The following is a 13,335-nucleotide window of genomic DNA, read 5'->3' as shown; positions in this document are numbered from 1 at the left end:
TTTATGCCTATGGTGACCTTGTCCTGTATGGAGCAACATTTGTAGTTCCTGCTGCCCTTTGTTGCCGCACCTTTTCCAACGTGCATGATAGCCAGAGAGGTGTAGAAGCAACGAAATGCAAAGCAAGGTAGTCCGTTTTCTGGCCTGGCATTGACTCTGACATTACCAACACAGTTAAAGCGTGGAAGCCTGTCAGACATTGCAGCTTAGAGGTTGCAGAAACCTTTAATGAACCATGACAATCCAAGAAGACCCTTTAAGTCTGTCTCAGCTGACCTTTTCTTTGTCGCAGTGAAAACTTTCCTCGTCATCGTCCATCGCCTATCAGAATGGCCTCTTGTTGCACCCTGCAAAGGAGATACTACCACTTCTAATACAACCCTGATCTTCTGCAGCTACTTCCGTGAAGTTAGGGTTCAAATTCGCTTTAGGACAGATGGAGGGCCACAATTTACCAGCAGAGTTCAAAGATTTTATGAAGACATGGGGAGTTCGACACATGGTAACATCACCTCACTATCCGCAATTGAATGGTCAAATCGAAGCCGCTGTGAAGTCAGTTAAGCACTTCATCCTGAAAACAGCCCAGTCTGGCCACATCAATTGTGAATATTTTGACGATGGCTTGCTGGAGCTCAGGAATACTCTTAATTTTACAGGACGCTTCCCTGCCAGATCCTGTATTGACGACCTCTCAGGTTGTATCCCTGTCCACCCAAAAGCGTTCTCCAAGGAGTGGTAGGTCAAGACTGAAGACTGTGACCATCGTGCTACTTCCAGCTATGAGCATGTAAAGACCCAGCTTGACCAGCATGGCTGCTCCATGCCCAAGTTGAGTGGTGGACATAAAGTTCGGATTCCAGAGCCAACCTCTCATCGTTGGGACTGTGCCTATACGCATTGCCAAGTAGACCAGTTTCTTACATGTGGTGAAAATGGACTTCTGGAGATTTATCCGGATCCCTAGATTTTGACTACACCAGCAAAAACCAATCATTGAGGTATCAGAGAAGTCTTATTCCCATCATATGAGCCCAATCTTATTCTGCATCTATACTATTGGTCTATCGAAAATGGTACAAAGGCATGGCGTGAAGTTTAAACTATTTGCAGATGACACACAATTTTACTTCTCCATAAATGATATACATGACAATACTGAAACTCTAAACCGAATCCTTGATAGTATTAGAGGATGGATGACATTTAAACAACTAAAATTAAATGAGAACAAAACTGAATTCATGGTGTTGGGTAAGAGAAACAGCATGAGAAATTTAGGTTATATTCATATGAACATAAATAATGACTCGGTGCCTTTATCTAGTAATGTTCGAGATCTAGGTGTATTTTTTGACTGGAACCTGTCTCTAAATGCCCAAATAAATAATGTAATAAAAACTGCTAGTTATCATCTAAGAAATAATGCATTTATAAAAAAGTACCTGGATGAAAATTCTATAAAGAAACTAGTGATAAACTGTGCTATTACAAGGATTGACTGCTGCAACTCTATCTATTACAATTTACCAAAAGTGCAACTTAAAAAATTACAAAACATAATAAACCGAGGAGCAAAACTGATAAAAGGTGTCCCACCTAGAGAAAGGATCACCCCTATACTATTCGATTTACACTGGCTGCCGATTAAAGCGAGAATTGAATTTAAAATATGTACAATAAACCACTAAGTTATCAGAACTGGTCGTCCAAAATACTTAAGAGAATTGCTACATATTGCGCAGCCAACAAATTGTGTCGACACGAGAATAGTTACAGATGGCTTCTAACTGTTGGAACCTAGATATATGTCAACTTAGGGTCCAGAGCCTGTAAATATGCGGCCACAAGACTATATAATAAGCTCCCATGAAACATTCGAATGATTGAAGACATTAAGGCTTTCAAGAGGAAACTGAAGACTTTCTTATTTCATGAGTCTTTTGACAGTGACGATTTAACAGTAAATGAACAATACGCGATATGAAATATTAAATACTTTGAACGAACAAGGTAAAATGACAGTGGAGGTCCTGTAGAGAGTTGGGTTCCCCTGCTGTATGGGATGGGAAAAGCAGCCACTAAAGTAAGTAAGTAAAGTAAGTTACATTGGATTGTAGAGCCGTATGCTCCGATAATCTATCCTAGGTCGGGTGTATTAATTAGATTAAGAAAGATGCTGATCATTTTGGATTTGTACACAGTTCTTGTAGGAAAATATTATCTTATGCTAGGCTATTGTACACTATTTCCAGGGAAAACGAACATCCTAAAAAAAAAAACACTATAAACGTTATGGTTTTATTATAGAATAGTACAATATTAGTAAGGATATTGGAACCTTCATAATTGAATATATCTCGGAAAATATACTATTTTGAATTGCATTTATTACTGTCGGAAACCATTGCCAAATAAGCTGCAGTAAAATATGGCAAGTCTAAAACCTAAGGTTTGCAGTTGGGCTAATGGCTAAGTATAGTCGAAACATTATCTGCAGTATATATATATATATATATATATATATATATATATATAGATATAATATATATATATATATATATATATCGATATATATATGTATATATATATATATATATATATAAATATATATATATATATATATATATATATTTATATATATATATATATATATATATATATATATATGTATATATATATCTATATATATATAGATATATATATATTTATATATATATATATATATATATATATATATATACATATATATATATATATATATATATATATATATATATATATATGTATATATATATATATATATATATATATATATATATCTATATATATATATATCTATCTGTCTGTATGTCTGTCTATATATCTATCAATCGATATATATATATATATATATACATATATATATATATATATATATATACATATATATATATATATATATATGTATATATATATATACATATATATATATATATATATATATATATATATATTTATACAGTATATAATATATATATATATATATATATATATATATATATGCAGAAGAACCACAGGGAAAATGAAAATACAGAATATACACTTGAGTCCTGACTAGTTTCGTGATACTTCCTCAGAGGACTGATTTATTGAGAGAGGTTTCTTACATTTTATAGGGAAAGCAAAAGTACGAACATACATATAGAGATTTAGAGAACAATGACACTCCCTTACCCGCTACCTGGGTTTGACTCAGGTGTGCGTAGGAGGAGTCCGAAAGCTCGTTAGACACCTGCTAAAAAGGGTCATTTCTAGTGGCGGGTATATTCTTGTTTTCTTCTTATTTTACTTTCATTACAGTTATTTATATGTCAATGCGGTAGCCTTATCTATATAAATACATAAGCAAAACATACACAAAATTACAAATATATATACATATATATACATACATATACATATATATATATATATATACATATATATATATATATATATATATATATATACACATACACACATATACATATACATACATACACACACATACATATACATATACATACACATACACATATACATATATATACATACATACAGATACAAATACATATACATATACATAAATACTTACACATACACATACATATACATACACATACACATACACATATACATATATATACACACATATATACATGTATACATATATACACATACATACCTATGCATTTATACATTTATATGTATACAACATTAATATCATAAACATATAATCATGTATATATCAATACTTATATCTAGCATAACACTATATAGTGCCAATATACTTATGCATACTATATAAAATAATTGTTTCTTTTAATGAATGGTAGCTTAGGTCTAAATATTAATTTCACACCGACGTTAATTATTCACAATACATTCAATTCTACATTAAGTGGTTAATGTTTTTTTATATAGTTTACAAATCTCTTTACATATAAAGGCGTCGAGTTTATACATTCCATGACCAATATTCAAGTTGTTTTCAAAGGTTTCTTTTATGAAACTGGACTCTATGATGTTTCTTTCTACTAAGTTATTTGAATGAACCAATTTCTTTGCACCTGACCAATTAATAGGGTGATTTTTATCTCTAACGTGGGCAAAGAGTGCATTATTATCTTGAGCATACCTGACACTTTTCTTATGTTGTTCAATTTTCTTTTCTAGGGCTTTACCAGTTTGACCAATATAGTATTTTTCACAAGCATTGCATGGAATACGATATACACATCCCTTGGTAATGTCAGGAGAATTCTTTATTAAGGCTGTTTTTATTGTATTTTTACTCTTAAATGCTACATTTACATTGAAGTTTTTTAACAGTTGGGGAATTTCTTTAAATGAATCACAATAAGGTAGTACAAGTAAATTTTGTGTGTTATAGTTTTTTATAGTATAAATGCATAGGTATGTATGTGTATATATGTATACATGTATATATGTGTGTATATATATGTATATGTGTATGTGTATGTGTATGTATATGTATGTGTATGTGTAAGTATTTATGTATATGTATATGTATTTGTATCTGTATGTATGTATATATATGTATATGTGTATGTGTATGTATATGTATATGAATGTGTGTGTATGTATGTATATGTATATGTGTGTATGTGTATATATATGTATATATATATATATATGTATATATATATATATATATGTATATGTATGTATATATATGTATATATATTTGTAATTTTGTGTATGTTTTGCTTATGTATTTATATAGATAAGGCTACCGCATTGACATATAAATAACTGTAATGAAAGTAAAATAAGAAGAAAACAAGAATATACCCGCCACTAGAAATGACCCTTTTTAGCAGGTGTCTAACGAGCTTTCGGACTCCTCCTACGCACACCTGAGTCAAACCCAGGTAGCGGGTAAGGGAGTGTCATTGTTCTCTAAATCTCTATATGTATGTTCGTACTTTTGCTTTCCCTATAAAATGTAAGAAACCTCTCTCAATAAATCAGTCCTCTGAGGAAGTATCACGAAACTAGTCAGGACTCAAGTGTATATTCTGTATTTTCATTTTCCCTGTGGTTCTTCTGCATCTGAGCATCACGTTTTCCTGTGATTTTTACGCATATATATATATATATATATATATATATTTATTTATTTATTCATATATATATATATATATATATATTTATTTATTTATTCATATATATATATACACACACACACACACACACATATATATATATATATATATATATATATATATATATATACATATATATATATATATATATATATATATATATATATATATATATATATATATATATATATATTAAATTTTAGTAAAATTACAGTTATAGCCATACTCGGATTTCCAATACAAAATATATTCTCCTTTTTTAGCTTATAGAGTGCATTTCGAACAAATTTGACCTTTATTTTTGCTACAAATAAGTAGATTTAAACATACATGTCCCACATAACTACAATAATGAGGTTCCAAGGTGGAAAATCAGAGTTTTTTGGAGGGGAAATACACAAAACAAGTTGAATAATGAAAGTTGTTTAATCTAATCATACCCACGTAATCTAACATAGGGCCTGGTCCTCCTTACTTACTTGCCAAGCCCCGCCCCTCTATGATGCCCCTTCCACCCCTAATCTCACTTTAATTTACGAAAGATTCGGGTAATTTTTTAGTTTGTTTCATCTCCAAAAGATATAATTAGTAAAAATAAAATATTAAATATTCAAGTTTGACTGAAACTAGTAATACATAAATTTGTCAAAAGAAGATACTGTAGCTACATAAAATGAATATTGTTTTTAAATTGTTTCAATTACGAAGCATACAAACACATTTATATATATGGTATATAAAAGCTTAAGGACAAAATTAGTCAAGAACTGTATGCTTTGCTTTACTATAACTGTGTTTTTATTTAAATTGTTGTTCTTGTTTCAAGGCAAATTATATTTTGCATAAATTATTAGTCTTGAATTTACTATAGCTAAGGAAATTTTGCTCTCGTTTCAGGAGAATCTCAAGTGTCTCTGGGCTATCAGTTTCGTATTAGCCATAATCTGGTTTCTTGCATCATACCAGAGACATGCAGAGCCATACACAGCGTGCTGAAAACCGAATTTTTAAAACTTCCATCAACTCCTGAGGAATGGAATGAAGTTGCTCTGCATTGTTTTCAGCAGTGGAGTTTTCCAAATTGCATAGGGGCACTAGATGGGAAAAAAGTGCTAATTGCCCAGCTAACACATTCTGGTTCAGAATTTTATGACTATAAAGGTTATTTTAGTATGATCATGATGGCATTAGTTTATGCACCTTACAATTTCATGTAAGTAAATATAGATGCCAATGGAAGAGCCAGCGATGGTGGTGTTTGGGATAGGTGTAGCCTAAAGGAAGCAATAGATAGTGAATGTTTAAATATCCCATCATTATGTTGCTTACCTTTGTCTGATAGGCAAAGCCCATATGTCATAGTTGGGATGAGGCATTCCCACTTAAGCCCTGTTTGATGAAGCCTTTTCCAGGAAGAGAATTAAGTAAAAAAAAAAAAAAAAAACTATATTTAATTACCTTTTGTCAAGAACAAGGCGCACTTCAGAAAATGCCTTTGGCATCATGTCAGTAGTATTCAAAGTGTTATCAAAACCTATTCATACTAGTCCTAACAATGTAAAAGAAATTTTGTTTGCTGTAGTGCTTTTGCATAATTTTATTCGTGCATAATCTAAAAATTTGTATTCAACCCCTGAATTAAGAGAGATAGGTTTATCAACCAGTGGTTTGGATAGTATTCCTGTGCAGTACCAATGATGCCCAAAATGAAAGGAACACATTAATGGAGTATTTTAAAAATGAAGGAGCTGTGCCATTTCAAGACGAACGAGCGTATATGCATTAGTTTTCTATTTATGATAAATTTTTTATAGATACTTTCCTAGCTATGAATATTTGAATTAACTGAGGATGAGGGACTAGGCCCCCCAGAAGCAGATAATCTTTTATCTTTTAGGGCAATAGTTTGATTTTCAGGGGAGATGCATCTTACATTTAAAACTTCAATTTTACTGTTCTGATATAAAGTAAATAGATAATCATTGCATGTACAATCTTACACATACATTTTGTGGATATTCATTGTAACATTATAAATGTACAAAACCACTTCGTACAGTTTACTGGAACTAAGTCAGGCATTAGGTAGATACACCAGAAATTTAAGTAAATCGAGTTAGGTATGAGGGCAGGTACAAGTTTTGTACATACAGTATATGGTTTTATATCAAGTTTTTTTTTATATGATTTTTTTTTGTAATACAATGCAATATTTATTATTGATTGATGCCAGGGCAACTGAAATTTTTTTCGGGCTAAATCATTCTGCCCCTTTGTGAACATTTTCTGCCATATGCCTGTCGATATTTGCATTTACATATACAGTAATTTTTAAATAAAATTTATTATTTGTTCAATTGCTATTATTTAGTCATGAGCATTTTTAACAAAGTTATTATGGGCCAGGGGAATGGCTGCGTATATTAGGACTGAGTACCCTGCTTCTCATAAGTCCTGTTATCAATGCGGATGTCATGGGATTCAGGTAATAAAAGTTTGTGGCAGGCATAACAACTTTTATTTGTGTTCGATCTACCGAAATCCAGATATGGATGATTCTATCTTCGATTGTCCTCTTCTTACCATTATGGCTAAGATACAAGAAGATGATAGAAAGGCTTCTTTTGTCTTTGTTGGTGATTTCAATGCTTACCATAGGGAGTGGTTAAGTTCTATCTCTCCTACTGATCGCCATGGCTTGAGAGCTTTAGACTTTGCCTCTGAATCAGGCTGCGAAAAAATCATAAATGAAGCTACACACAGATCTGGTAATTGCTTGGACCTCGTATACACTGACTTCCCTGGCGCCATAACTAGTAAAGTTGGTTCTCCAGTCGGGACATCTGATCATGCTTTGATTTCACTAGTAGTGAAGACTGAGCAGCCTGTCCCTGATATATCATACTTTTGTAGAATATATATGAAATCCAGAGCAGACTGGAATGGGATTTTGCATGATCTTTTGTGCTTGAATTGGTCACAATTATATAGTAGTGTAGATCCTGTTGTCCCTTTGAATGAGAATATAGTCAACATAATTGATAGGCGTATCCCTTCTCGTGTGCCAAGGTACCGAGTGAAAGACAAACCGTAGTTCAATGATGATTGTAGACGTGCTTATTTGGAGAAGCAGGAAGCCTATCATCTTTGGAAGGGTAACAGATAAGATTTGACCTGGAATAACAAGACTCAGCTTCGACCTTTTGCTCAGAGAGTTTATTCCTCAACTGAAAAGGAGTACAATTTAACCATAAAAGAAACCCTTTCTGGTACAACTCAGGAACATAAATGGTGGTCCACCCTTAAATATGTACTCTTTGGTGTAAATGCAACAGTTCCTCCTTTACTTAAACCAGATGGCTCAGTTACTCACTGTCCAAAGGAAAAGACAACCCTTTTGGCTGATGTTTTTGACAGTAAACAGAGTAATAAAAAACTTGAACTTCCTCATTCATGTTTTCCTGAGGCTAAACTAATTAGTTTAGCTTTTCGATCTCGTGAAATTAAAGCTCTGTTGATGGACCTTGATGCTTATGGAGGTGTAGACCCAAATGGTATTTTTCCATTGTTTTCATATAAAGACAGCAGATTTCTTAGCTCTAAATTTATCTGTTATTTTGCGCAAGTTACAAGAAGAGGAGCTCTTAGCACTTGTTGGAGGATTGGTAATGTTACTCCTCTATGTAAATGTGTTTGTGGTAGCTCAAGTCCTACTGATTAGCGTCCAATTTCCATAACTCCCATATTATCTAAAGTTTTTGAGCGTCTTCTGGCAAAATGTCTTAATAGGTTTGCTGAAAGTGATCATCTATTCCCTATTTTGCAATTTGGTTTTCTTAAAGGCCTTGGAGCATGTGATGCCCTTCTTACAATCACCAATGCTGTACAGAAATCCCTTGATTATGGTCGGGAAGTTCGTATGATTGGCCTTGATTTTAGTGCTGCCTTTGACCGTGTTAATCATGAGGCCCTTGTTTTCAAACTCAAACAGTTGGGAGTGGGTGGGTCGTTTCTTAGCATTATTATTGATTTTTTAAGTAATAGATCTCAAAGAGTTGTTGTTGATGGGCACCATAGTGAGTATAGGAATGTGATATCCGGTGTCCCACAGGGTAGTGTTCTTGACTCATTACTTTTCATACTATATACAAAGGACATGTGGTTTGGCCTAGAAAACAAGCTTGTTGCATATGCAGATGATGCTACTCTCTTTGCATTAATTCCATGCCCTGGGGTTGGTGAATCCCTTAATAGAGATTTAGCTAAAATTAGTGCATGGTGCAAATTATGGGGTAAGAAGTTGAATCCTAACAAAACTCAAAGTATGATTGTAAGTAGGTCAAGGACGGTGGCTTCTCAACATCCGGATCTCAGTATTGATAATGTTTCTTTAAATTTTCATGACTCTTTTAAAATTTTAGGTGTGATTCTCGACAGCAAATTTACTTTTGAGAAACATATTAGGTCTGTGTCTTCTTCAATTGCAGAAAAAATTGGCTTATTGAAAAAGTCTTTTAAGATTTTCGGTGATCAATCTATTCTGAAGTGTTTTAATTCTTTCATTCTACCTTGTTTTGAGTATTGTTCTCCTGTCTGGTGTTCAGCTACTGATTCTCATCTTAATTTGTTGGACAAAAACTTACGGTGTATTAAATTTCTTATTCCTGATCTAGATATTAATCTTTGGCACCGTCGTTCAATTAGTTTATTATGCAAGTTGCATAAGGTTTTTCATAACACTGACCATCCTTTACATTCAGATCTCCCTGGACAATTCTATCCTGTTCGTAATAGTAGGCAGGCAGTTAATTCTGATAGCCAGGCCTTCTCCATCATGAGGCTCAATACTACACAGTATTCAAGAAGTTTTATTCCAGCTGTTACCAAGTTGTGGAATGATCTTCCTAATTGGGTAGTTGAATCAGTAGAACTTCAAAAGTTCAAAGTTGGAGCAAATTTTTTTATGTTGACCAGGCTGACATGAGTCTTTCTATAGTTTATATTTGACATATCTGTTTTTGACGTTGTTAATAGTTTATATATGACATATCTGTTTTGATGTTTTTACTGTTTTAGAATGATTTATTGCTAACTTGTTCTCATCATTTATTTATTTCCTTATTTCCTTTCCTCACTTGGCTATTTTTCCCTATTGGAGCCCTTGGGCTTATAGCATCTTGTTTTTCCAACTAGGGTTATAGCTTGGCTAATGATAATAATAATAATAATAATAATAATAATAATAATAATAATAATAATAATCGGGAAACAAAAACCTGAAATGGCTTAAATCAACTTTATTAAATAGAGAGAGTGTTTAAACCTATAGAAAATATGTTTAAAGTTACATGACATCAGTCTTGATTAGACTGAAAAGTCTGAGATCTTAAAAATTGTGTATTTGAAATTCAAATTAGCACTAGAAATTAACTAGTGAAAATTGCGATTTTAGCATCAAAATAATTATTGTCTACCAGTAACATCATAAGCCATATTCTTCCTCAACATCCATGAGAACTTGGGTAATTCTCAGTAATGCCACCTTTTGACCCTTAGCTGATAGGGACCGTAACCAGTGTTCCACTGTTTATGTAACTTACAGTAGGTCTTCAGGTGTAGGCCGACTGTTTAGTACCTCTAACAGTAAGGCATTTGTTGACCGAATGCCCCAATTATAACAACTTGCGGAATAGATATTTGTTTGAGGCTCGAGGTGAGGGTGGCAGGTTCATCCTTGCCAAGATTCTTGGAAATGATGTGTCCTACCATGCAAGTGGCATTTTTAAATTTATTTCAGAAGCAGGTCTTCTGAAAAATATTTAACTTTTATGACATTCAATTTTTATGATTTTAATTGAATACTCTTTAATTTTTTATTTTATTTTATTTTTTATTTTTGTATACATAAATTAAATGTTACCGGCGTCAATGACCTTAGATGTCAGGATGCCTGAAAACTTTAAATCAATCAATCAATCAATCAGGTGTAGGCCTACTGGTGTTGCTTGAGCTGCCTTATTCTTTGAGGGTTTGCTGATATTCCTCCTCAAATGAATATTGTAGCTTCCTCTTATTTTTGCAGATACTTGTTTTTTGGCTCCTTACAGAAGATGAAGCAGTAGGATTTACAGACGGATCAATATTTCCACTTGACTGATCAAAGTTGGGGGTCACAGGTTGAAGTAATGAAGCGGTACTTGACTCTCCCCTTTCTTCGCCAATTGGTAATTCATCAAAAGTGTTTTGATCAACATCAATAGATAGAGAAGTATCTATAGAATTTACCTGTAAATAAAAACATTCATTATAAGTATTCATCTTCGGTGGATAACTTGATAACATAACAGTTCAAAGATTTTATGACAATCATAACATTCTGCTATGATTAGTTCACTGGTAAGCAGTAAATACAATCAGTCTATGTGCCACTAGAGGTTAATCAGCACTGCTGAATTGGTATGAAAGCTTTGCAGTATAAACTCGTATGTAAGATCATTTATCATAAACTACAGTATAATGGATTAATTACATGTAATGAAGCATTAGTAATATTCATAATTCAAAATAAATTAAATTTTTTATAGTGGCCTTAAAAAAAAGAAAAAAAGAAAGAAAGACAGTTCCCACTATGAGCTTGGTTTGTCAGCTGAACCACTTAGAGCAGACTGAATATTTTTATATTCTCGATTGAAGTAGGCCTTCAGATTATTGACTTTTATCCACACTTGCTCTAAAAGGAGAAAAAATATTATATTCTATTAAAACAAAAATAAGCTAGGGCTAGCTTAGATGAATTATTCCTAACTTTGTTTACACAACCACAGAGTCAGACTGTCTTATAAATCAAGCTAGAGAACACTGCAAAAATTTGAAAGATTTGTGTTGATAAACTGTTTGGACAATATTGTCCACTGTACCAAGCCCTCCATCTTTCTTTTGATGGCTTGAAATGTGGGGTCTCCAAGATATAAACAAACAATAATGTCGACGGTAGCGATGGACTGAATTCGATCGCTACCGTTTTCAAAATTTGTGACAACACCAAGCCTTTGTCAAAACTTGAAAAATCGACGTCAAATTCCAAAGTCGACGGAATCCTTGCTAGTGTGACAGCGCTTGTAATCTCTTCAAAGTAACCTTTTCGACTCTTTTCTTACCAGCTAACTCTTATCCGTGTTAAGAATTTTCAGGTACAAGGAAAGTTTATCCATTCTTTTTCTACTACACATTTTCTTCAAATTGCTTCCCCATATTTCAGCTCCCTACCATTTAAGCTGAAACTTTTTCCTATCGCTCACCCTACAAGCTGAAGCTTTAAAACTCTCCGAAGTTTTTACTCTTTCTTTACCAAAATCTCCGACTAATTATCTCCAATTTTCCTTCCCGAGCTCTTCCACTTATCGGGACTTACTGCTGTACCTCTTTTTCTCCAACTGAACAACGGGAACCTGATGTTCTTTGGGGTTGCTGCTATTTCCCCTCTGACCCTTCTTCATTTTCAAGGAGCTAAAAAATGATGCAGGGGTGCCTCCAAGAATAAAAAAAAAAAAAAAAACGAAGGATAATTGACAATAAATACAAGTTGCAGATTATCCTTTATCCTTATAGCCCAAATCACCTACAAATAAATGTTGCCGAATATCCCACCAACCACCCCCGAAAAAAAAAAAAATCCTAAACCACCTACAAACCAAAAACAAACCTAACACCTACGGGCTGCAGCATTGCAAGAACCCGTGTCTGGTCACAAGGACCAGACATTCTAAAAGCAAGAAAGAAAGCAAGGTGAATAACTTTTCTTTTTCGTCGTTTTCATAACGTCCACTTCTCCCCACATTCACACTTGGAGATCAACAACGCCCTGATCGCCTGAATTCCTCCCAATAACAAAGGACCAGTTGATTTTTCCCATGGACATGTATCGAGTACAAATACATGATCGACCAAAAATATTTTTTTCCCTCCTCTGCAGTAGAGATATTAAGGAGAGGCAAAGACCCTTTTCTTCTCTTCCTCTTACCTAGTTACAGATTCGTTACAAGCCTCAAGTGTCTTCGTTTGGGTGATTTTTTTTTCCTTCTAATTATTCTACAAATGATAATCGCATAGAAATGTTGATGAAACTGAAATTCCCAAGTTTCTTTAAATTTCCCGATATTTTTTGTCATTACATCTACTATTACCA

General features: G+C 33.2%; 1 pseudogene; it reads right to left on the bottom strand.

The window, feature by feature from the left end:
* Positions 1–11,126: 11,126 nt before the first annotated feature.
* LOC137621739 (uncharacterized) lies at positions 11,127–12,646 on the bottom strand (annotated as a pseudogene).
* Positions 12,647–13,335: the final 689 nt, after the last annotated feature.

The sequence above is a fragment of the Palaemon carinicauda genome, chromosome 28 (assembly GCF_036898095.1).
Source record: "Palaemon carinicauda isolate YSFRI2023 chromosome 28, ASM3689809v2, whole genome shotgun sequence".
Lineage (NCBI taxonomy): Eukaryota > Metazoa > Arthropoda > Malacostraca > Decapoda > Palaemonidae > Palaemon > Palaemon carinicauda.
The sequence above is the reverse complement of the archived record's forward strand: the minus strand, read 5'-3'. Positions and strand labels throughout refer to the sequence as shown.